Below are 26745 nucleotides of genomic sequence, written 5' to 3' on the forward strand. Positions count from 1 at the left end.
TTCAAAAACTTCAAGATCAATTTCTAAACTGTCTTCTTCTTCTTCACTTCTTGATTGATTGACCTTTGATTTCTTACTCTTTTTCTTGATTGCAAGTTTAGCTTCAAATGTAGACTCAATATCTTTTGAACTAGGAATATAGTTATCATAGTTATCCAACTCAAAAGTTGGCAATCTTCTAACTGGAGCATCCAAAGTTATATTTCTATTTCAATCTCACCTTGTTTCTTGAATAGTAGACACTCTAACTACATAGATAGGAAGAAGGGTTCTAAGTACCTTGCTCACAAATGTTTTGTCATCAATATCTCCTCTAGATGCTTTGATTGCACTCACACTTGCTTTGATTCTTTCCATTTATATTTTGCAATGTTTTCATCTTCTGTCATTTTCATTTGATCAAAATTTCCTCTGAGAATTTCTACTTTAGCTCTTCTAACATTATCATCTCCTCCATAGATGTCTTTTAATTTAGCCCAAATATCATAAGTTGTAGTAAATTCTTTGACTTCATCAAATTTAGCATAATTAAGAGAAAATACAATGTCAATCATCATGATGTTATGAATTTTTTTCGCAATATCTTCAACTGACAATGTTCTAGTAGGAGTCTTGTATTTAGTATCTAGATACAACTTGAATCACTAATAGTTGCTAGATGTAACCTCATAAGTCCTTGCCATGCTGAAAAATTATCTCGGTTCAACTTGGGAATCTCTCTTCTATAAGACATCCTAATATTTAGCTTAGGTCCTTGAAACCTTCTCTACAAGCACCAAAAGCTTTGATACTAATTGTTGGAAATATAAGAGGGGAGGGGTGAATTAGTTACCACAAAAATATTTCTCAGATCCTTTAAATGTCAGCGCAAAATAATCTCTAAAAATTGAACTCTACTGAAGCTTGACAAACACACAGAAAATGTTGTAACTTGGTAAACACGAAAAATGCTCAGCAAATATTTAACATGAAAATCTTAAGATATTATCTATGATTATTATTATTTTATCTTAGGTGCAAATGCATAAGAAAAATAGCATGAACACATTTGAAACCAAGATTTAACATGGAAACCCAATTTGAGAAAAACCACCAATTGTAACTAGTTGCTAATTTTCACTCTTCTAAAGTGAGCCCTATTAGGAGCCAAGCCTATTAAAGGTTAGAAAACACAATGTTAGGTGTGACCCTATTAGAGGATTTAATCACCTTGTTAGAAGTGGCCTTATTAGAGGTCTTTCAACAAATCAATATAAATGCCACCTTGTTAGAGGATTTACAAATAGTTGTTAAGAGATTTAGATAACTGCTACAGTGGTTAGAGAGTAATAATGAGATGACCTAATTTTGATGCAAAAAAATTGCTAATTATAGATCTCAATTTTGGCTTGTATACTTGATCCATCTTGATTTAATATATCTTTTTAGCTTCACAAGGATATTTTGTTTATCCTTCTAATTTTTTTCCTTTAGCATCATTAGATCTTCAATTATCTTCCATTTATTCATACACTTTTAATTCCTAACTTGACCTTATATTTATATCTTTCATGTTGTCAAGTCACCTAAAATATAACTTGTAATAATTAATATTCATCTCTTTAGTCAGCTAGAACTAATAGTAAATCAATTGAACTTAATATGCCAAAACAAGAAAATCCTTGGTTAGTTGAACCTTCTTGGTAGACACTAACTCAGAAACAATTTTCTTGTGTTAACCAAGTGAACTTGGTCAACACTACATATTAGAAAAGTTCCTTTGGTAACTGAGTGATCTTGGTTGATACTGGTTCCATCCAACATTTCCTTCATTAACCGAGTGAGGTAGGTTAACACTCAACTTCCACAAGCCTTTTCTTTGACACCTGAGTGAACTCGATAGATAGTGTCTTCTGAACTAGGAAAACTCTAGAATGCTTGGTTGACACAGAAAATTATCTTCAATGTCTAAGTGAGCTTGACATACACTACTTGGTTATGACATTTTGTGTAATATCAAAGACAATACACAATTAATAAATTTTTACAATTGTTATGAGTTGGATTGTGTTATTGCTATGTTTACTTTTCAGTATAATCACATATGCATATTTCAAAATTGTTAAATATATCCATAGTTGGAAAAAAATGGTCAAAAATTGATTCAACCACCCCCCTACCTACTCTCAATATTTCCTATTTCTAAAAACTATTTTTCTTTCCCTTTTGACAAAGACCTCTATATTCCACCTTTTCCTAAAGGAGTTGAGTTATCAAAATATAATAAATACATGGGAACTTATGATCCCTAGGACTATCTAAAGGAGTTTAGTACCCTATCCATAGAATTTATGCATGATCAAACATATCTTATGCACTTTTTTTGATGTAGTTTTGCTAAATAAGATATGAAGTATTTTTTAAGGTTACTCTCTAGGATCAAAACCTTTGATAAGATTAAAAATATGTTTATCTAACAATAATAACACAACATTCAACATTTGGTTAACATCAAAGACCTTTTCAACCTCAAAAAAAGAATTTGAAAACCATTCTTGACCTTCCTCTAGAGATGAAGACAATTGTATACCACATAATCCTGCAAGATACCTAAAAACAAAAAACTTGACATATTCATGCACAACCTTTTCCTTTATTTTGGGTATAATCTACAACTCCAAGGACCCACAATATTTGATGAAATGATTAAGAAAGTTGTTTATATAGAGGAATTCATGATCAAGAAAGGTGAGTTGACCTTACAAAAGGAAAAAAAAAATGTTCCAACTCAAAGAAAGACAAATCCAAATGTATCAACAAAAACTGTGATGTAGTGAATGATGGATTAGTGGACAACCTCATTTCCAAACCTCATAAATTTTTCTTCAATCTTTGAAATAATATTTAAGAAGCTAAAGCTACTAAGAAAGTTGTCACTAAGACTAAACATGTTGGGAACATCTTCAAAGATAGACCTTGGGCTCCTAGACCTAAGCGTAACTACACACCTCTTGGTGAACTTATAGAACTGGTCAACAAGGAACTTCCCTAAATTCAAATCATCAGTCATTTAGACAACTCTTTACCATATGATCCACAACCTAGACCTAAGTGGTGGAACAATGATGACTACTATGAACACCACTCTAACAAGGGTCGTAAATTGAACAACTGTATACAACTAAGACACAAGATTCAAGACCTCATTGATGATGGTGATGTAGTTGGTGGACATAACAAAAATTATGATCACAAGGCATTTAAGGGACCATTTCCCTCTTATGAAAAGGGAGAGACATCTAAACCAAAGAACAATTCTAAGGTCAACTATATGTGGACCAGTGATGATAATGTAATCAATATGGTTGAACATATGGAATCTAAATACTATTATGCTATCAAAATCAAAGGTATAAGTGACACCACATCAAAACCAGAAACTCCATTTACCCTTAAAGAAGTTACACCTCTTGACTCTAATCAAGGACAATCTCAAATTTATGCAAATTTTGTCACACAATTGCATGCAAAAATAGTGATCCAAGATCCTATTCCTTCTACATCTAAACAAGAATAGTCTAAAGAAAAACCTAGTGCTAGCACTACCAGCAAGAACACAAAATTAGAAAACTCCTATAGAAATGAAAAATATAGCATCTTAGATGAACTACAAAGAACTAATGTATATATTGTTAGTGTAGTTTTTTTATTTTTTCTATTTTGCTAGTTTTTTCCTACACTTTTAATAATCTCTCTCAGGTTAATAAAGCATGTCTTATTAGGTGAATGGTTGTGAGGTGTCACCTTCCTACATGTGAGCATCCATTAGCTATCTTGGGAAGATACTTTGCTATCTTTAGTCCGATAGGTGGTTGCTCCTCATTGGTTGGTGTTGCCACCTCCTCCCTCTTCCTAGCCTATATAAGCATGCTACCTGGCTTGTATTTTCATCTCTTGTTTTTGCATCCTCTTAATGCTATTTTGCTTCCAGCATTTGCATTACTCTCTTGGAGACTAACTCTATGATGCTATTTTGATTTTGTATCATTTTCATTCATAGTTTAGATATTTACTCTTTGCACTAGTTTTCTGGGTTATTAATCTTATCAGATTCTAACATGGTATCAGAGCTTTTCTATGTGCAAGAATAGATTTTAGTTTTCTTATTTGAGACATTCAGAGGGGGCTAATAAACTTTATTGTAGTTTTTTGAAAAATGAAGTATGCTCTTCTCTTGCATCTTTGGATGATCCTAAGAATCAGAAAAGTTTTGACAAAAACAATTTTTCTCTAGGGTTTCAATCTCAAATCTGACAACCAACTTGCATATTTGAAGTTTTCAATCAGTATTGCAGGTTCCAGCATACCATTGATGGACTTAGGAAGTTGATCCAGCATTTTCATGTCATATTTTGGTTGCTGGGGTAATTTTTTAATTTTTGGAGCCATTTTTTACTGTTAAAGGCATCCAGTTTACACTACAGCAGCATCTTTTGTACATCAAAAAGAAAAACGCTTTCTGGGTTTTGTTCGCAGCCCCAAAAAACCATCTCGGTATCTTTTAGATTTTTCATGCAAGCTGTATATTTTTCAGAATTGAACATGAAAGGCTACAGCCATACCCCTCTCCGTTGGCAGTCACAGATTTGAACACAGTTTTCAAATGTCTCATTCTTGCTCATACGGACTCCGATTTTGATGATTCTTATTATGAACCTGGCTATTTTTTTGTGCCCTATCCACTAGTGGAGTTATTTTTTGATTTTCATGCATGAATTCTTCAAAAATTGCAGATTTTCAGCCATGACTGTGCACAGTTCTCATTTTGGAAACTTTGGAGGATCATAAATTTCTCATATGACCTTGTATCGAGGTGATTCTTTTTTTGAAAGTGCATGATTTTTTGAGTAGATCGCAGTGGTGCTATTTTTTTCCTTGATTTTTGTGCCCAAGTTTCACTTTTAGCATATGCTCTTCATGAGGAGGCCCTGTCAGTTTGTTTTTCGTAACTTGAGCATATAGACGTATTTTTTCGATCCAAAAAATGCGTCAAAAAGCTGGTTCTGAGACGAAGATGATGGTATAGGTTTTTTTTTTTTTTGCTACAGTATAGTTGCCTATTTTGGAAGTCAAAGCTAGTTGTTCTATTTTTCCTTTCGGGAGCCATATCTCGCTCATTCTGACTCTTTTTTGGGCTCGCCAGATATCGTTGGAAAGCTGGTTCTATGACTTATTCAGTTGCAGAGGTCTTTTATCCATATTCTACTCCAAGTTCTTTCTCCTTTGAGTTTTTCACTTTCACACTCTGGTAGATTACTTGGATTCTACAGGTCCTGGAATCTCTTCTTTTGTTCTTTTGGCTCACTCTTCTTTCTGACTTTTGAGCATTGTATGCTTCTATTCTGTTGCATTCCTTTTTCTATAAATGCACTGAGATAAAGTGCTTTCTTTTACATATCTGGGATCTTGTACACCTTGTGTTTGTTTGTACTTGCACTCAGTTATAAAGTGTCATGGGGGATCATGATGTTTTGCCATTTTGTTCTCATCCACCTTTTTCAAGTGAATTTTTCTTCCATGACATTAGCCCTTGCAGTGTGTCAGTGACACTACCCTTTATCCTTTGCTTCTACTTCTATTGCACTATTGGTGTTCCTGATTCTTCTTCTTGCAGATGTTTTCGGCATTGCATTTCAGTGTTCCTGTCACCCCTCTCCCTATTTAGCATTATGGAGGGGTTCACCTGTTGGCTCTATTGCTTCTTTGGTTCGGTTGAGTGATCTACATATTCAATTTTTGTTCCTATGTACTAGGCAGATGCAGTGGCTAGGCACCTATGCATTTCGGTGAGATGGTTCATCTACTATATAGACACTCATTCATTCCTACCTTTGGAGGTCACCTCTTCGACTGATCAGCTCTTCAAAAATTTTCTTCTCTACTTGGTCATGCACTATTTCAATGGGGGTTCTAGTAGTTTCTTTTGACAATGTTTGTAGCTTCATGCTTCAGAGATGCTTCATGCTCTTTTTTGTTCATCTCTTTGGGACATTTCCTAGATTGGAGGCTTAGTTTCCTTCATCTAGTTCTTTTTCTTGTATTAGGTACCTGATTAGGCCTTGTTGCCGAGACCCATTTTCCTAGTCTCATAACTTTGCTAGGTTAGCATCCACCTAAGATTTTCTTATGGGGGGGTGTTAGTGTAGCTTTTTATTTTTCCTATTTTGCTAGGTTTTTCCTACACTTTTAATAATCTCGAGTCTTATTAGGTGAATGGTTGTGAGGTGTCACCTTCCTACATGTGAGCATCCATTAGCTATCTTGGGAAGATACTTTGCTATCTATAGTCTGATAGATGGTTTCTCCTCATTGGTTGGTGTTGCCACCTCCTCCCTCTTCCTAGCCTATATAAGCATGCTACCTGGCTTGTATTTGCATCTCTTGTTTTTGCATCCTCTTAATGCTATTTTGCTTCCAGCATTTGCATTACTCTCTTGGAGACTAACTCTATGATGCTATTTTGATTTTGTATCATTTGCATTCATAGTTTAGATATTTACTCTTTGCACTAGTTTTTTGGGTTATTAATCTTATCAGATTCCAACATAGATCACGATCTTTGAACTGCTAAAAATATTGCCTTCTCATAGGGAGATCCTTGACAAAGCTCTCGTTGAGTTTAGCATACCCAAGGACATAGATCTTGATTAGTTATAACCTATGGTGGTTCATGTGACTTCACCATACTATCTATCAAAGTTAAAAGTGACAACATAGAAAAACCAAAAACTTCATTTGTCCTTAAAGAAGTTGCACCTCTTGACTCTAGTCAAGGACAATCTCAAATCTATGCAAAATTTGTCACACGGTCCCATGCAAAAATAGTGATCTAAGGTCCTACACCTTCTACATCTAAATAAGAATAGACTAAAGACAAATCTACTATAGACACTACCAGTAAGAAAAAAATAGAAAACTCCTCTAGCAATAAAAACTATATTATCTTAGATAAACTAGAAAGACCTAATGCGCATATCATGATATTTGAATTAAAATCCTACTTACTTATAGGGAGATCCTTGATAAAGCTCTCATTGAGTCTAGTGTACCCAAGGACATAGATCTTGATTAGTTTTAATCTATGCTGGGTCATCTAAATTTACCATACTATCTATCAAAGGGAAAAGTGACAACATATCAAAACCCAAAACTCCATTTATCCTTAAAGAAGTTGTACCTCCTAACTCTAATCAAGGACAATTTCAAATTTGTGCGTATGCTATCACGTGATCCTATGCAAAAATAGTGATCCAAGGTCCTACACCTTCTACATTTGAACAAGAATAGGCAAAAGATAAACCTTTGCTAGCACTACCAACAAGAACAAAAAATTACCAAACTTCTCTAGCAATGAAAACTACATCATCTTTGATCAACTACAAAAAATAATGCATAGATTATGTTATTTAAACTACTAAAAATCTTTCCTTCTCATAGGGAGATCCTTGAAAAATCTCTTGTTGAGTCTAGCATAACAAAGGACATAGATCTTGATCAATTTCAATCCATGGTGGGTCATGTGAATTCACCACACTATCTATCCTTCTTTGAGGAGGATGGTCACTCTCTAAGTCATCCTCATAGTCCACTACTACATATTGAAGTCATGTTTTGTAAGATGTGTGTCTATCATAAGATAGATGGCGGTGTTTGCCTTAACATCTATTATGTTAGTTTATTAACTCAATTGGGATATGATGAGGATTCTACTGATCCTCACATGAGAATTACCATTAAAGAATATGATGAAGAATAAAGAAAATCCAAGGGACTTCTTTTTTGGATATAATTGATTAATGGTGTGTTGTCTTTGATGTTACACAAATGTCATATTAGTTATTATTTGACAATCAGTGCATGCCAAGGTCACTTGGTCAGTGAAGACAATTTTCCTAGTCTACCAAGCATTCTTGAGTCTACTCTATATAGAAGGTAGTATCTACCAAGCTCACTTAGGTGTCGAATGAAGTTATGCAGAAAAGAGTGTTAACCAAGCTCACTCAGTTAATGAAGGGAGAGTTGAATAGAGTCAATATTAACCTAGTTCACTTGGTTACCAAAGGGATTCTATAAGTTTGTAGTGTTAACCAAGCTTCTATTAGTTAACATAGGAAATTTCTTCAGAATTAGTTTCTACCAAGCTAAGTTAGCTACCAAAGGATTTTCTTATTTTGGAATGTAAAGCTTAATTATTTTATCTATTCATTCTAGCTAACTGAGGTGATGAATATTTTTTATTCTAATTTGTATTTGAGTCGACTTGACAATCTAGAAGGTATAAGTAAAAGGTCAAGTTGTGATTTCAAAGTGTGTGATATGCAAGTTGAATAAGTTGAAAAGAGACAAGAAGAGAGGAAGCAAACTTGAAAGATAAGTAGGTATCCTTGTAGAGTAAAAAAGTGTTATTCAATTAGGAAGGATCAAGTATGAACCCAAACAGAGACTTGTAAGTAGCAATTCAGTTGCATCACAATCGGGTCATTTCATTGTTACTCTCTAACCATTGTAGCAGTGAACTAAAATCTCTTAATAGAGTTGGTTTAATAACCATTTGTAAATCCTCTAACAAGGTGGCAATTCCATTGAATTGTTTCAAGACCTTTTGCAAGGCCAATCCTAATAGGGTGATTAAATCCTTTAATATGGTCACACCTAGTAGTGTGTTTTGTACCCTTTAATAGGTTTGGCTCCTAATAGGACTCACTTCAGAAGAGTGAAAAATAGTAACTAGTTACAATTGGTGGGTTTTCCCAAATTGGGTTTCCACATTAAATACTAGTGTCTTATGTGTTCATCTTATTTCTTTCATGCTTACAAGTAATTACTAATAATATTCTTAAGATCTGCTAAAGTAATACACACTCTGCATTTACTGAGTTACAACAATTTTTGTATGCTTACCGAGTATCAGTAGTAATCATTTTTATCAGTCTGAATTTTATTCGACATCCAAGGGATCTAGGATTTATTTTAGTAGTAACTAATTCACCCCTCCCCTCTTAGTTACTCCTCTTATATTTCCAAAAATTGGTATCAAAGCTTTTGGTGCTTGTAGAGAAGATTTCAAGGACATAAGCTAAAGATCAAATGTCTTACAAGAGAGATTACAAAGATGAATAGAGACAACTTTGCAGCATGGAAAGGACTAATGAGGCTTCATCTAGCTACCATCAGTTATTTAGGATGCAAATATCTTGATGAAGAATATAAAACTCCCACTAGAAAATGATACTGGAACATTATCATTTGAAATTACTGCTAAGAAGAAGAACCATAACATCATGATGATTGACATTGCATCTGCTCTCAAATATGCTAAATTTGATGAGGTCAAAGACTATAAAACTAATTTTGATATGTGGAACAAACTAAAATAAATCTATGGAGGAGATGAAAATGTAAGAAGAGCCAAAGTAGAAAGCCTTAGAGGATAATTTGATCAAATGAGAATAAGAGAAGATGAAAAAATTGCAAAATATATGGAAAGAATCAAATCCAATGTTAGTGCAATCAAATCATCTAGAGGAGAAATCAAAGAAGAAACTATTGTAAGTAAAATTATTAGAAATTTTCTTCCCATCTATGAAATTAGAGTATTTTCTATTTAAGAAAAGATATGTGATCCAAATAACAAGATAGGTTTGGATGCCCTAGTAGGAAGACTGACAACTTTTCAACTAGACAACTTTGAAAACTATGTTCCTACTTCCAAGAATATTGAGTTTGCATTTGAAGCTAAACTCCCACTCAAAGAAAAAGGAAAGAAAATAAAAGATAATCAATCAGAAAGTGAGGAAGAAATTGGAGAAATTTCTGATAGTGGTGTTGAAATTTTTGAAGCTATAATTGTAAAGAAATATTCTAAGAGTAGAGGAAAGAACAAAAGTAAAATCCCTCTAATCTATTTTTCTTGCAAAGAAATTGGTCATTTTTTTGGTAGGTGTCCAAACAAAGAAGTCAAGGAAGAAAATAAAAGCCACAAGTACAAAGGTAAGAAGGAATTCAAAGGTCACAAATCCTACAAAGACAAAGGTAAGAAAACTTGTTTTATAGCTAAAGATTCTGATAACAATGAAGATGAAATAGTGTATATTGTTGTAAAAGATGAATCTAATGATGAAGGAGATAATATGGAACTTATCTCTCATGTTAAAAAAAATGACACATGGATCATAGATAGTGGATGTTCTCACCATATGACTGGAGATAAAACTAAGTCTAAACATTTTGAACACTATGATGGAGGTAGTGTAAGGTTTGAAAACAATGAACCTTGTTGCATAAAAGGAAAAGGCTGAAACTCATTAACTAATGAACTTGTATGTGACAATGCCTATTGGGTTAAAGGACTAAAACATAATTTATTGAGTATGTCATAGCTAAACAACATTGGATTCAAGGTAGAATTTGTGAATGGTAAAGCAAGATTGTTGGATAACCAAGGAAATCTGATTGGATTAGGCAGGCAAACAAAAGGTAACCTATTTGATCTTGATCTTGGTGATTGTTCATGCTTTATTACTCAAGTAGAAGAAATTTGGCTATGGAATAGAAGAATATGTCATGTAAAGTTTGATAATATTGTCAAGATAAGAAAACTCATAAGAGTAAGAGGTCTTCCTAGTTTGAAGAAACTTGATATTGGATTATGCACGAATTGCCAAATTGGTAAAATGGAAAATACTAGTTTTGAGAGCAAAAAATATCAGTTAGAAGATGGCTTGCAAATTGTGCATACTGATTTATGTGGACCCATTGGAATAGAAACTTCTTTTTGAGAAAAAAATTTCATTCTTTTTGTTGATGACTATTCTCAAATGATGACTGTTATGTATCTAAAAGAAAAATTAGAGGCTTTTAAAAAATTCAAGTGGTATCTAGATAGAGAAAAAAAAGAAACTGGAAAAAGATTGAAATGCTCAAGATTAGATAGAGGTGGTAAATTCATCTCAAATGAATTCAATAATTTTTGCATTGAAAGAGGAATCAAAAAACAAGTATCAACTCCTAGTACTTCTGAGCGGAATGCAATAGTTGAAAGAAGAAACATATCCATCATGGATTGTGCAAGAATATTAATGATTGAAAAAAATGTTGCTATCAAATACTAGAAGAAAGCTATCAGCACTTCAATTCATACTTTGAACCGAGTTTAGTTAAAGGACTCAAACAAAAATCCCTATGAACTATAGTATGGCTACAAACCCAATGTATGTTACTTGAAAGTATTTGGTAGCAAATGTTATATCTTGAAAGAATCTAGAAAAGATAAATTTGATGTAAAAGGTGATGAAGGTATATCTTTAGGATATTCCTATAGAAGTAAAGCATACAAATCTCTAAATTTGTCCGCTTACAAAATCATAGAAAGTGTACATGTGAGAATTGATGAGTTTGCAAAAAAGACTAAAGAAGAAAGAAAAAAGGAGCCAAAAGATTAAAAAATATTTGTCTACTATGAACCTAATAGATTTACAAAAACATTTGACAAAAAGGAGACTTCATCTCCTGAGCTCTCCAAGTCTTCAATAGTTGCTAAGTTGCGGGAAGTGCAAACTAAGTCACAGCGACCTGAGTCACATTCAGAGGCTACCGAGTTAGTGCATACCAAGTTTGAAGAACCTGAACCACAGATAGAAGGACCCGAGTCTAAAGTTGAGATTCAAAATGAAGAAAATACAATTCATTCAAAAGTCAAAGAACCTATATGGGCTAAATATGTCAGAAGACATCATGCTCCTGATCAGATCATTGGAGAAAAATAAGATGGAACAATGACAAGAAGCAAACCAAAAGGTAAATGTTTACTTGTTGAATTTGAATCTAGAAGTGTTAAAGATGCACTAGAAAAAGAAATTTGCATTGAGGCTATGAATGAAGAAATAAAACAAATAAAAAACAATAAAACTTGGACTCTTGTACCTAGGCCCAAAGATAAAAATGTGATTGGTACAAAATAGGTATTCAAAAATAAGTTGAATGAAGATGGAAAAGTGTCAAGAAATAAAGAAAGGTTGGTATGTAAAGGCTATTATCAAGAAGAAGGTATTGATTATGGTAAAAAAATTCCCCTGTTGCGAGATTAGAAGGTGTTAGGACTTTACTAGGTTATGCAGCTCACTAAGGATTCAAAGTATATTAGATGGATGTTAAATCTATATTCTTGAATGGAATTCTTTGTGAGGAAGTCTACATTGAACAACCAGAAGATTTTGTTGATCTAGACAAAAGGGACATGGTCTACAACTTACATAAAGCCCTATATAGTTTTAAACAAGCTACTAGAGCCTAGTATGAAAGACTACATAACTATTTGATATAGATTGGTTTTCAAAAAATAAATGATAAAAATAGTCTGTGCATCAAGGAAGGACTAGATAAGAAGATTGTATTGGAAAAAATATTTGCGGATGATACTCTATTCACAAGAAATGATGACTTATGCAAAGCATTTTTTATAAAAAATGAATAAAGAATTTGAAATGTCCATGTTTTGTGAAATAAAAATCTTTGTTGTATTATAGATACAATAGAATAGAAATGTTATCTATATCACTCAATCTAAGTATATCAAATAGATTCTCAAGGAATTTGGAATGGAGGATTCAAAACCAGTTGGAACCCCCATGTGTATTGGACTTAAGCTTACCAAAGATGATGACTCCAAGGAAGTAGATTAGACCTTATATAGATCAATGATTGGGAAATTATAGTATGTGATACATACAAGGCCTGATATTGCCTTAGCAATTGAGATAGTGGAAAGATTCTTAGCTAAACCTAGAGAAAACCACATGATGGCAATAAAAGTAACCTTGAGATATCTGAAAGGTATTAAAGACTATGGCTTATGGTATAAACTTGATGACAAAAAAAGAACTAGTGGAACATTTTTTTTCTTGGTAAAAGATTTGTATCTTGGACAAGAAAGAAGCAAAACTACACATCTCAATCCACAACATAAGCAAAATATGTAGTAGCAACAATGAATTGCTCTAACATTGTTTGGTTCAAATAATTGTTGGAAGGAATGAAAGTTGAAATCAAAGAGCCAATAATAATGTATTGTGATAACACCAGTATAATCAACATATCAAAGAATCTAGTGATGCATTCCAAAACAAAGCACATTTCTATAAAATATCAGTTTGTAAGAGAATTAGTATAGGACAAAGAATCATATTGGAATATGTGCATATAAAAGAACAAATTACATATATATTCACCAAGTCATTACCTAAGGATGCATTTTTGTATCTAAGAGGTAAGCTAGGGGTCATTCCCCTAATTGACTCTCACTAAATAAATCTTAGTGATGCATCAATAGGAACCAAGTTGATGTTGAAATCTAATTGAAAAGATCATTATTGAAGAAGGGAGATTGTTCATAGAGAATGTTTTCAATCATTATTTTGTCACTAGTGTCAAACCTATTGTTTGTTGAAATGATAATTGCTTATAAGATACAAGTACTATCACTTAGTTGATTGATGAAGAGAATTTAATCAATAAGATGTAACAAAATCACCTAAGAGGATTTAATCAATGATTTTGTAATGAACTACAAGGATTAGTTAAGAAAATGGTAGAATGATGTATTGATAATACATTTTGAAGATACAGAGGTTGGCTACACTTAGAAACTCTAGAAGAATAAGCTATAACAAAACTATTTGCAAAGCTTGACTAAATTCATTAGTAAGTGTTGAGCAAGTTAGTTCATGCTGAGCAGATTGTTAGTAAGTGCCAAAAAAATGTAGAATCTAGTGTGTGTTGAGTGAAACAGAAGGTGTTGAGCAAGTTCAGGTGCCAAGCTACATAAATATAATGGGTACCAAGCATTAGTAAAACTCAGTAACATAGTATGTACTGAGCATCAGAAAGTCAATAGTGTTGAGCTATTGCATTATTTGAAAACTCAAAGATTTGTTAGATCTGAGCTGATAAGTTTGTTACCTTGAATTTTTTGAATCAGAAGGAAGATAAGGATGTTGAACTAGTGGTATAGAATTCTAGGTTAACCATTTTTAGGTGAATATAGGTGAATTCCACATGATGTTTGAAACAAGATAAGGAGAAGATACATCATATCTTACCTAATCCATTGAAACCCAAAACAAGAGTGGGAAGATAAGAGCAAGAAAAGTATTCCAAACTCCTACTTAAGGAGTTACAATTCAAGAAGAAAAGAGAGATAGAGAGTGTGTGGTGTCAAGGAGAAGGCATTGAGAGGAAAGCACAAAGTACAAAGAATCTACTTTGATAGGTGACCACAGAAGTGATTGTATTGGCACAACGAGCATGGAGACTCATGGAGAAAAAGCTTAAAAGGAGGACAATCTATTAGAGCTACAAAGATTGAAAGCCAAGAAAATTTGTGAACTGAATTGAGATCTAAAATCTACAAGTTTTGTTGTGAGTTATATCAGATCAAAATCCCTTATTGTTACTCTCTAGCAATTGAATTAGTTAGGGAAAAATCTTATGGACTTAGGTTGGTTTAATAGCCATTGAGAAATCCTTTAATAGGGTGAAATTCCAAGTGAATGTTATAAAGTCCTTTAACTAGCCTCACTTCTAATAGGGTGGTTGAAATCCCTTAATTGAGTCACATTTAATAGTGTGTTTTGTAGCTTCATAGAGCATCACTTCAGAAGAGTGAGAAAGGAGTAGCATGGTACTGGCAATTTTTCCCAAATTGGATTTTGACGTAAATCACTGTGTTCTATGTTGATTTTTCATGTCTTATTCCTGCATATTGATTTATCAGTAACTTGCAAAGAAAAATGCTTAGCTTGGATGCATGGTTGGTTTAAATAGGCTCACTATACTTAGTGAAAAAGTTTTATTAGGACATTTGGACCTTAAATAACTAATTCACCCCCCCCCCCCCCCCTTCCTCTCAGTTATTCTAAAGCATTTCCAATAGTTGAAGATCAATCAATTGATGTAGTATTGACAAGGACATGTTTCAGATGAATCTATATTCAAGGTACATTGATACTAATCATAATTGTCTTTGGCATGTGTTTTCAAAGAGGGAGAAGTTTATTGTCATATTTTTTTGAAATTTTGTAGAAGGTGAAGTTAAGTATTTCCTTCATAGAGGGAGAATAGTATAGGAGAAGTCTTTTATGCAAAAATTAAAGAGGGATAAATTTTCTAACTGAGGGAGTCACGTTCTCAAAATTTCATTGTGCTATGACATGTTGTGTTGCCATCAATGCCAAAGAGGGAGATTGTTGGATACAATTGATTAATTGTGTGTTTTCCTTGATGTTACACAAATGGCATAGTAGTTGACAGTCAATGCATGCTAAGCTCATTGTGTTAGTGAAGATAATTTTCCTAGTCTACTGTGCTTTCTTGAATCTACTCTATACAAAAGGCAATATCTACCAAGCTCACTTGAGCATCAAAGGAAGTTATGTAGAAAAGAATGTTAATCGAGCTCACTCGATTAACAAAGGGAAAGTTGAATAGAGTTAGTATTGATCAAGTTCACTCAGTTACCAAAGGGATTTTGTAAGTTTGTAGTGTTAACTAAGCTTCTATTGGTTAACACAAGAAATCACTTCAGAATTAGTTTCTACCGAGCTGGGTCAACTACCAAAGGATTTTCTTATTTTAGCTTATAAAGGTTAATTATTTTATCTGTTGATTCTAGTCAACTGAGGTGATGAATATTGGTTATTCTAATTTTTATTTGAGCCGACTTGATAATCTACAAGGTATAAGTAAAAGTTCAAGTTTTGATTTCAAAGTGTGTGATATGCAAGTTGAATAAGTTGAAAAGAGACAAGAAGAGAGGAAGCAAACTTGAAGGATAAGCAAGTATCCTTGTAGAGCAAAAAAGTGTTATTTGATCTGGAAGGATCAAGTATGAACTAGAATAAAGACTTATAATCAAAAATTTAGTTGCATCATAATCAAGAAATTTCATTGTTATCCTCTAACCATTGTAGCAGTGAACTAAAATCTCTTAACAGAGTTGGTTTAACAACCATTTGTAAATCCTCTGACAAGGTGGCAATTCCTTTGAATTGTTTCAAGACCTTTTGCAAGGCTACTCCTACCAGGGTGATTAAATCCTTTAATAGGGTCACACCTAGCGATGTGTTTTGTAACCTTTAATAGGGTTGGCTCCTAAGAAAGCTGACTTTAGAAGAGTGAAAAATAGTAACTAGTTACAATTGGTTGTTTTTCCCAAATTGGGTTTCCACGTTAAATCTTGGTGTCTTATTTGTTCATGTTATTTCATTCATGATTGCAAGTAATTACTAGTAAAATCTTAACATCTACTAAATTAATACACACTCTGCATTTACTGAGTTACAACAATTCCTATATACTTACCTAGTATCAGTAGTAATCAATTTTATCAGTCTAAATTTTATTTGACATCCAAGGGATCTAGGATTTATTTTAGTAGTAATTGATTCAGCCCTCCCCTCTCAGTTACTCGTTTTATATTTCCAACATTCTTATATTACCTATTAGAGTGGGACCTATAGAAAGAGATGCCATATGCCAGGTCCTTTACATTCCATTGGCATTTTATATAATTTTAGGTAAACCTTGGATTCATGAGAAGCAAGTAGTTCCTTCCATATATCATTAATGCATAAAATTCTCTTTTCAATGGGAAGTGACCATACAGGCCAACGTCATTTATACTTGCAATACTCTTATTGAAGTTGATGATATTTTTTTACCAACAAACTAAGAGGATGATAAATGCTATGAAGAAAGCTAAAATATATAAGAAATTCCCTTAAATTGAAAGATATTGGCATGTAGGAGTACAAGATTAAACCTATGCCCTATTTGACATCACTACCCCCATCTCCCCTATACTATAGGAGACCTTTTGAAGTGATGAAACCTTCTACTATACCACCTATGACCATTCATAATGGTAACTTTCTTTAGGAAATAGTACCCATAGAATATGAGGAAAAAGATAGAGTTATTTCAAATTGGATATATAGAAGAGAAGATACTATTGATACTAAAATTCATAACTATAAATAACTAATGAGAGGTATAGCTCAGGAGTTAAGCTCATGAAGAAACTAGGATACAAAGGAAATGCTCCTCTTGTACAAAACCAAAAAGTATTTATCATACCAATTGAAGATAAATTTAGAAGACCTTAGGATACAATAGGTCTAGGATTCAAGAAAGTACCATTCCACCTAGGGATCAACAAGTTTGAACTAGAACCTAATAGTCCACATGAACCTAAAGATCAGTCAGAACCTAAGAATCACAAAGATATGGGAGATACTTTTCCTTTTCCCATTCATGTGTAACTTTCTATACTAGTAGAAAGTGATGACTTTGTCCCATTATTCAATACTTTTGAAATTGACATTGACTCTGATGAAACTACTTCTGTCACTCCTCTAACACAACTTAAATAAGGCAAATCTAGTTAGGCTCTCACTATTGAAAAAAGTTGGACAAGATCAATAATAAAATGAAAGTGGAGAGTTGATATCCATGATTCCATGGGAATACTTCAACATACCTCCGTGTAGTATTGGGTCTCATGAGTACAAGTTTGATTCTATGTCTGATGTTGTTGGTGATAGAGACATAAACATGGTTCATACATATGAAGACCAACTTAAAGTAAGAGAGAGGTCTTGGGGCAAGTCCAATGACTTTCATTATACTAATTTCAACTTTTCCTCTTTGAACATCATTAAGGATTAGAGGGTTTTGAACACAACTTCGGAAAAGATCACACTAGGCCTTGACTTATTTGTCCACACTTTTGATGACTATGTTGTGAACACATTATAAACAATCAATTCTCTTTCACTCATCTATCCTGAGCTCACACATTGTAACTTTTATTCTACATCTAGAAAAGTCTTGAGTTCCCAAATGACTATGCTCTTTCCTGTTACATAAACATGGTTGAACCTTTAATGTCTTCCACTAGTGGACAAATTGTGAGTCTTATCGAAATTGGCATCAAATATCTTAGTAATAAAATTAAAAGAAAAAGAAATGATACACTAATGGTGAAAACCACATTATAGTAGTATTAGAGCCTTAAATACTAGAAACAAAAGACATATCAAGGCTAAAAACCTCTCTAAGGTACTCAAATATGGCATATTTGATGAACATATTAGTCATTTTGGTGCAAGAGCGCCTAGGGGTAAAGGTGAAAGCCTGATTCATTTTTGGTTTGTAAATGGTCTAACCAACCATTGAAAAAATAAGGACTATGAATAAATTCCCAAGGTAATTTGAGGAGGTTTGAATAGGTAGGATTTGGAATGTGAGTCAAATTTTGTCAATTAGGTCCTTATAGGCAAAAAATAACTTAGGAATTGCTCAATAAGGGAAAATATGGAGAAAGACCTAGAAATGGACTAGATGTGTTCAAAAGTATTCCTTAGGTGTTTTAAGTTCATTTCCCAAGGTTTGGAAACAAATTGGTCTAGTTTGAAGGCTCCACTTGCAAAATTGCAAAATTTGCTCATTGACAACTTTGCATTTTTTGCAAAATTGGATAGCAACATTGTGCATAGTTTTGGAAAAATAGAAAAATGGGTAATTATGGGTCAAACCAAAGTGTAAGATGGTTAGGGGAGCCTATAAGAAGACCTTTCAACTCATTTTCAAGGGTTAGGGACACTATTGTATGGACAACATATACAAGAAGTTTAGTTTCGATAAACAAAAAACAAGAATTTGAAGGATTAAATAAGATTTTGGATTGGTTGGCTTACAATTTCTGATGGAATAGTGTCTTTTTACCATGTATTGAATATATTAATATTTTTTTTGGTTCAGAGCATTCATTTTACAATTTTTAGAAAATTAATTAGTTTGTGTGTTCTTGTTGTCCAATTTTGTGTTACCAACACTAAAATGGCTATGGCTTGAACTTCCTTGGTCAAAACACCATGGCTCTTGGAAATCAAGAAATAGCCCCTATAAATAATGTATATAATGATTTTTGGGTTTGTTCAAGACAAGAAGTTCATTTTTCAAGTGAGCCCTACGCAAGAAATGAAGGCTTGGCAAGGTATAATAAAAGCTTCAATTGAAGTTTTGATGATAACTATGGATTTGCATGTACCAATATTATAGGAAATGAAGGAGTAGAGTGTTTAGGGTTCGTAACTTAGAGGAGGAGATTGTAAGTGGATTTTGAAACCATTGGTGAAAGAATCATTTTCATTTCCCTTGAAACCTTTCAAATAAGGGTTTTTTGAAGTTGTATTGTACGATCATCATAGGAGCCTAAGACATGAAAATTCTGCAAGTTTAGGTTAGTAAGAATCAAATTCCTAAAGATTCAAAGTGACCTTGTTAATAGTTTTCGGGAGTTAAACCAATTCCTTATTTTTAGGAGGGTTAATAGGGGCTTTTAGGGCTACAAAGGCAAACAGGGTAATTTGAAGTTGTCAATATTGTAAACTTATCAAAATGATGTAGAATGTCATGAAATGTGGTAAAAACCATGGGAGGATGGTCTAAACTTTATTTTTTCCTTTAGGTGCATTTTTTTGAAGTTCTAGCACACTAGATCAAAAAGTAACATGTTGGTGAACTAAAGGAAGAGGATGGAAACTTGAATTGTTGGGAGAGTTTCTTCATAAAAGGGGATTGGGAAGGAGTCCTCTAGGTTGGGGTTTAGAATAAAAACCCTAGGTATGCTAGGAATATCCTTGGTAGAGAAAGAAAGTTCTAAAGTGAAGAAGCTCCCCATCAAAGTAGTATCAAAGCTGTAAGATTGTGGCTTATGGTGGTGTGGTGCATTCCACTAAGTTAGGTGGATCTTCAAGGATGGTTAACAATGAAGATTTGAAAAAGGAGGTAGATGAGAAAAAGAAGCTTATCGAAGAGAAGACCAAGCTTCTTGATGAGGCCCAAGAGGAGGTGAAAGATAAGATTAAGGAGATGGAAAATGCAGCCCAAGCTAAAGAAGATGAAGACTTTAGCAAGGGTAAAGAGAAGGCAAATTTGGAGGATGAGGTACCTAAACCAGATCCTCCACTTAGTGAAAAAGAACTATTCCTCAAAGCCCTCAAGGAATTTGGAGGAAAGATCCTAGAAAATATCTCAAGTTTCCATGGAAAGATGCATGTATATGTGGTCCTAGAATGCAATGAAAGTATTTAAAACTAATTTGAGTATAAGGGGGAAATAGAGGCCCAAATGGTGAGATTTGCAAAATCTAGAAAGAAAGGTCAAGCATTGACATGGTGGAAGTTTATACAAGAGGAGAGAGAGGGGGAAGGGAAGAAACCTATAGCTAATTGGAAAGTTATGCTGGAAAAGATAAAATAAACCTATTTTCTAGAAGACTATGATATTCAAATTCCCAAGTGGATGTAGAATCTCAAGGAGAAGGATCTTGATGTGGCTACCTATACTAAGGATTTCAAAAAATTGGCTTTAAGGTAAAGAGTGTCAGAGGCGGAAAGCATCAAGGTGGAAAGGCATCTAAATGGCCTTAATTGGACTATTCAGAATGAGTTGAGTCTATTTAGTCTCACCATACTATAGAGTTATTTTCAAATGGCTAATAAAGTGGAAGATAAGTTGAGGAAGAAATGGGATGCAAGTTCAAAAAATAAAGGCAGAAGTAAAGACTTTAGAGGGGTCTCAAGAGGAGGCTCTAGTGGAAGGACTAGTGAGCAAAGAAGCTATGGGGATTCAAAGTGGAATAAGCAGGCCAATGTGACCAAAAAAAGGGGAGGCTCTAGTAGAGGTGGAGGATCCAAAAATGGTGGTAAAGGAAAATATGGGAACAATAGCAAAGACTCGCACTTCAGCAATATAAAATGTTATAATTATGGAAACTTGGGCCACCCTATCTATAGGTGTCCAAAGAAGGCATCATCATCCTATGGAGAAAAGATAACCACATACATCCAAGAGAAAGATAATTAGAAGATAGTTGAAGTGGACTTTGACATAGAGAAAGGTGAAACCTCATGTTGAAGAGAGTCTTGATTAAGGAAACAACAAAGGAGGAACCCAAGCAGAGAAGTGCACTATTTAGAACTACTTGCAAGATACCAGGTAAGATATGAAAAGTGATCATAGACCTAGGGTCTATTGATAAAGTCTTGTTAGAGGAGGTAGTACAAAAGCTTGGTTTAACAAAGATTCCCCATGTGTGTCCTTATAGGGTGACTTGGTTGAGTAAGGGGGAAAATATCCTAGTAAATGAGCAAGTATGGGAAGACATCACCATTGGTAAGCATCAGGACAAGATATCATGTGATGTTCTTCCCATGGATGCTCGTCATCCATTTTTAGGAAGGGCTTGGTAGTATGATAGGGAGGCAATTCATGATGGGAAGAAAATTCTTTTAAGAAAGATGGGGTCACCTATAGGATACAGTCCATAGTGGAAGAAGATAAGGTGGAGAAGGCTCATGCCAATATATTTTTGATGAGTGGGAAAGATTTCCTTGAGGACTTGAAGTAAGGTGAAGGAGTAGGGTATGCCATCATGGTGAAGCCCAAGGAGGAGAATCCATCTACATAAACACTTATTCCTACAGAGGTAAAAAGCCTATTGGATCAGTTCAAAGATATAATTTATTATGGAGCATCACCAAAACTACCTCCAAAGAGAGAAGTAATTTACCAAATTGAATTCATACCAAGAGCATCACTACCAAACAAAGCTATATACAAGATGACTCCAGAGTAGAACAAGGAGATTGCAAGTCAAGTCCAAGAGTTTCTTGATCAGGGGCTGATTAGGAAGAGCATTATTCCATGTACCATACCAGTTGTCCTAGCACCTAAAAAGGGAAGTCAGTGGAGAATGTGCACTGATTCTAGAGAAATTAATAGAATCACAATTCGGTATAGATTTCCCATTCATAGGATAGAGGATTTAATAGACTATTTAGGTGGGGATAGGTATTTTTCCAAAATTGATCTCAAAAGTGGATATTATTAGATTAGGATGAAAGAGGGTGATGAGTGAAAGTTTTCATTTAAGATAATTGAAGGTCTCTATGAGTGGTTCATAATGCCTTTTGGTCTTATCAATGCACCAAGTACCTTCATGAGTGTCATCAATGAGGTTTTGAAATTTTACATAGGGTTATTTTTTTTTTATACCTAGATGATATTCTCATCTTTAGTAAGACAAAGGAGTAGCATATGAAATACCTAGAAATGGTGTTGAAGAAACTTCAAGAAGAAAAGTTGATAGTAAACCTAGAAAAGAGTGAATTCATGAAAGAAGAGCTAGTGTATTTGGGGTTTGTAGTATCCCAAGGGAATCTAAAGGTGGACAAGGACAAGGTAGAGGAAATATTTAGTTTTCCTACCCCTATATCTTCTACTAAGGTCAAAAGCTTCCATCATATAGCAAAATTCAATAGGAATTTTTTGAGAAGGTTCAGTGAGATTTGTGCACCAATGAATGACACCATCGAAGGAGGCATGAAGACCAAGTTCACATGGACCAAGGTAAAAGATGCAAGCTTTGAGAGGTTGAAGAAATAAGTGGCAACACAAGAAATATTAATTTTACCTAATTTTGAGAAGTCATTTGTAGTGGAATGTGATGCTAGTAACACAGCAATTGGGGTAGTTTTGAGCCAAGAGGGTAGACTAGTAGTATTTTTCAGTTAGAGGCTTAATGAAGCTAAGACTAGGTATTCAACATATGACTTGGAGCTCTATGAACTTGGCCAAGCCCTCAAGAAGTGGAGGAATTACCTATTTCCTAAGGATTTTTTTCTCTTGATAGGTAACCAAGCCCTAAGCTTTATCAATTCATAGTAGAGGCTAAGTTTGAGGCACATCAAATGGATGAAGTTCTTGTAGTCCTACACTTTCATAATCAAACACAAAAAGGGAACAAACAAAAAGGTGGTAGATTCTTTGAGAAGGAGCTTTTTGACAATACAAGAGGTCAAGTTGTAGAGCATAGGATTGGATGGATTCAAGGACCTATATGAGGAGGACACTAACTTTTTAGAGGCCTACAAGATATGTATCGACTTTACTAATCATTTTCATAGTGAATTTTCTGAATACACCTTGTACAATGGATTATTGTTCAAGGGTCAATAGGTGTGCATCCCAAGGGGATCTATGAGGCAAAATCACATACAAGAGAAGTACAATAGGAGCATGAGTGGTCACTTTGGTCTTAACAGGGCTTTAGACCTTGTGGAGAGGTTCTATTACTAGCCAAAAATGGAAAGGTATGTAAGGAGGTATGTGGACTAGTGTGGCCTATGTCATAAAGAAAAGGGCATTTTATCTGGTGCAGGACTCTACCAATCTCTACCCATTCCTAGTAGGCCTTGGGAATGCATCAACATGGATTTCATAGTGGGATTTTCAAGGACTAGGATAAGATTAGATAATGTGTTTGTGGTGGTGGATAGGTTTATCAAGATGATCCATTTCATCCCATGCAAGACAACACATGATGCAAGCAATATTGCCAATCTATTCTTCAAGGAGGTTGTTAGGCTACATGGCATACCAAGGACCATAGTTGCTGACAAAGATATCAAGTTCACGGGACACTTTTGGAAGACCCTATGGAAGAGGCTTGGAAAAAATCTAGCTCATAGCTCTGCCTATCATCCCCAAATATATGGTTAGATAGAGGTCATCAACAGGGTCCTAGGAAAACCTACTAATTTTCCTTTCCAATGAGTATGGATAAAGTTGGGAACAAGTCATCCCTCAAGATAAATTTTCCTACAATGACAATAAGAATAGGACAATAGGGTTAATCCCTTTTTGAATAGTGTATGGGAATCATCCAAGGGGCATCATGGAACTAAGAGACTTACCAGACCAAACCAACATCAATAGGCATGCTAATTACTTTGTTCAATCTATGAAGGAGGTGCAAGACCAAGTGAAACAAACCTTGATGGATACCAACTAGAAATTGAAGGAGAAGAAGGATGAGGGGGGAAGAGAATTGTAGTTTCAAGTGGGATACTTGGTAATGGTTTATCTAAACAAAGTTAGGTTAGAAAAGGACATCCCAAGTAAGTTGAAGATGAAGAGGATTGGACCATGCACGGTACTTGAGAAATATGGACCCAATGCCTACAAAGTAGACTTCCCTAAGGATATGGTTATCTCTCTCATTTTTAGTGTCAAAGATCTAATACCTTATAAGGGTCCTAAAGTGGATGACATAGTGTATTTAGAATAGCTAAGCAAAGATATCTTAGGCCTACAAGTAACTAAAAAGAAGCAACCATAGGTGGAGAGGGTTTTGGATTCTAGAGTGAAGAAGAGTACAAGAAATAAGGTCTACTGGGAACATCTAGTGAAGTGGTTGGGTACACCTGAAGGTGAGGCCACTTGGATTATAAAGGGTTATTAAAGAAGCATGGAATTAGCAAGGAAATCCTCTCTTTAATAGTATCTTAGTTTTCTTCTTACCAAGGGAGAATGGTGCAAGAGCACCTAGGGATAAAGGTGAAACCTTGATTCATTATTGGTTTATAAAGGGTCTAACAAACCATTGAGGAAATAAGAACTAGGAATAAAGTCCCAAGGTAAGTTGAGGAGGTTTGAATATGTAGAATTTGGAATGTGAGTCAAGTTTTGTCAATTAGGTCTTGAAGGAAAAATATTGCTTAGGAATTTCTTAGTAAGGAAAAATATGGAAAAGCCCTAGAAATGGGTAGATGTATTCAAAATTAGTCCTTAGGTTTTTTAAGTTTATTTCCTAAGGTTTGGAAACAAATTGGTCTAGTTTGAAGGCTCCACTTGCAAAAACTCTTCCATGATATGATGCATAAAATAATGGAAGATTATGTTGATGAAACCTTGGCCAAGACTATCTAAAAAAGAACTCATGTCAAAGACTTGGGCCCAATCTTGGATCATATGAAATAATTTATTCATAGATTAAACCATAAGAAATATGTATTAAAAGTCACATTGGGAAAGATGTTAGGGTACATTATTTTGGCTAAAGGCATTGAGGTGGATCCTAAGAAATTTTAAGCTATCATAGCAATTCCTTCACCTCAGAATATTAGTTACAAGTTAGGATTACAAGAAAGAATCTAATCTATTCGCAGGTTAATCTCACAACTCTCAGATAAATCACAACCATTCACCAAGACTTTGCATAAGGGTGTAACATATGAATGGAATGAGGAATGTGATCAAAGATTGACTCAAATAAAATAAAATATTTCTAACCCACCTATACTCATGCATCCTATCTAGGGGAAAAATCTTGTCTTATACATCTCAACAATAAACACATCCTTGGGAATTCTACTAGCTCAACAAAATCAAAACTAGAAAGAAAGAGCAATATATTACATTAATAAAGAATTGATATCCTACAAAATGAACTACAACATCATTGAGAAGGCTTGCATGGTAGTTGTCTTTGATTCCTAGAATCATAGACACTACATGCTCACTCAATCTACAAAATTAGTTGCAAAGATTGATCTATTGAATTACTTGTTGAGCAAAGCAACTCTAACAAGAACACTAGAAAAATGGGTAACAATACTAAGTGAGTTTGATATCAAATATGTAGAGAGAAAGGCTATCAAGGGATATGTTATTATTGATAAATTATACAAAAGTGTCATTGCAAGCTGAACACCTCATGAACATTAAATTTCCTAATAAGTCTATACTATTACTAAGACAATAAACCTAGAAAATGTTCTTTAATGGTTCATTCACCCAATGTAGAACACTATTCATCACACCTCATAAATATTCTCTATGTAAGGTATACAAGCTCCTATTTCCTTGTACAAACAATATTGTCGTATATGGAGTCTTAATCAATGGGAATAAAATCCCCATTTAATGGAGAGTGGATGAACTAAATATTTTTGGAGACTCGCAACTAGTGATTAATCAATGACCTCTACCAAAAAAAAGATGAGAAAATTCTACTATGAAAATTGCTTCTTGAGGTAGTATTGAGTCGTAAGGGATTACAAACTATAATTAAGCTATAATTAATGGATCATAATAACATTGGACTTTCTATTTTGGTGGATGTCACCTAAGGATTGGGTGAACCATGTTAAATCTTAGTGTCTTGTGTTCTTTTCTATGTGATCTATTATTTTCTAATATTATCTATATTTACATGTAATTTTTATCTCTATCCATGGTTAAATCCTAACAAGTGGTATCAGAGCCTAGTTGTTTTTTAGTTATCCTCTGTAAGAGAGTCTTATGGTTGAGTGGGAGAAATGGTAGATGAGGGTAAGCTAAGGATCGAAAAGTTTAATGGGCAAAACTTCTAGTTATGGAAGATGCAAATGGAAGACAATGCTTATCAAAAGGATTTATGGAAGTTGTTAGAAGGAAAAATCAAGAATCAGGGATCTATGACAAATAATGACTGGGATCTTTTAGAAAGAAAGGCATTTGGAAGCATTTGATTATTCATGGCACCGTCAGTGGTATTTAATATTACAAAAACAAAGATGATAGAAGAGTTGATGGAAACCCTAAAGAAATTATATGAAAAACCCTCTGCTTCAAATAAGGTATTTCTTATTAAGTGTTTATTTAATATAAAAATGGAAGAAGGTGGATTTATTGCAGATCATTTAAATAAGTTTGATACTATTACTAGTTAGTTATCTTTTGTGGGTATTAATTTTGATGGAGAAATTAGGGCTCTCTTGATTTTGTATTATTTACCTGAAAGCTAGAATGGCTTGGTAATGA

This window comes from Cupressus sempervirens, chromosome 11 (assembly GCF_028749045.1).
Source record: "Cupressus sempervirens isolate cs-2001-9-10 chromosome 11, ASM2874904v1, whole genome shotgun sequence".
Classification (NCBI taxonomy): Eukaryota; Viridiplantae; Streptophyta; class Pinopsida; order Cupressales; family Cupressaceae; genus Cupressus; species Cupressus sempervirens.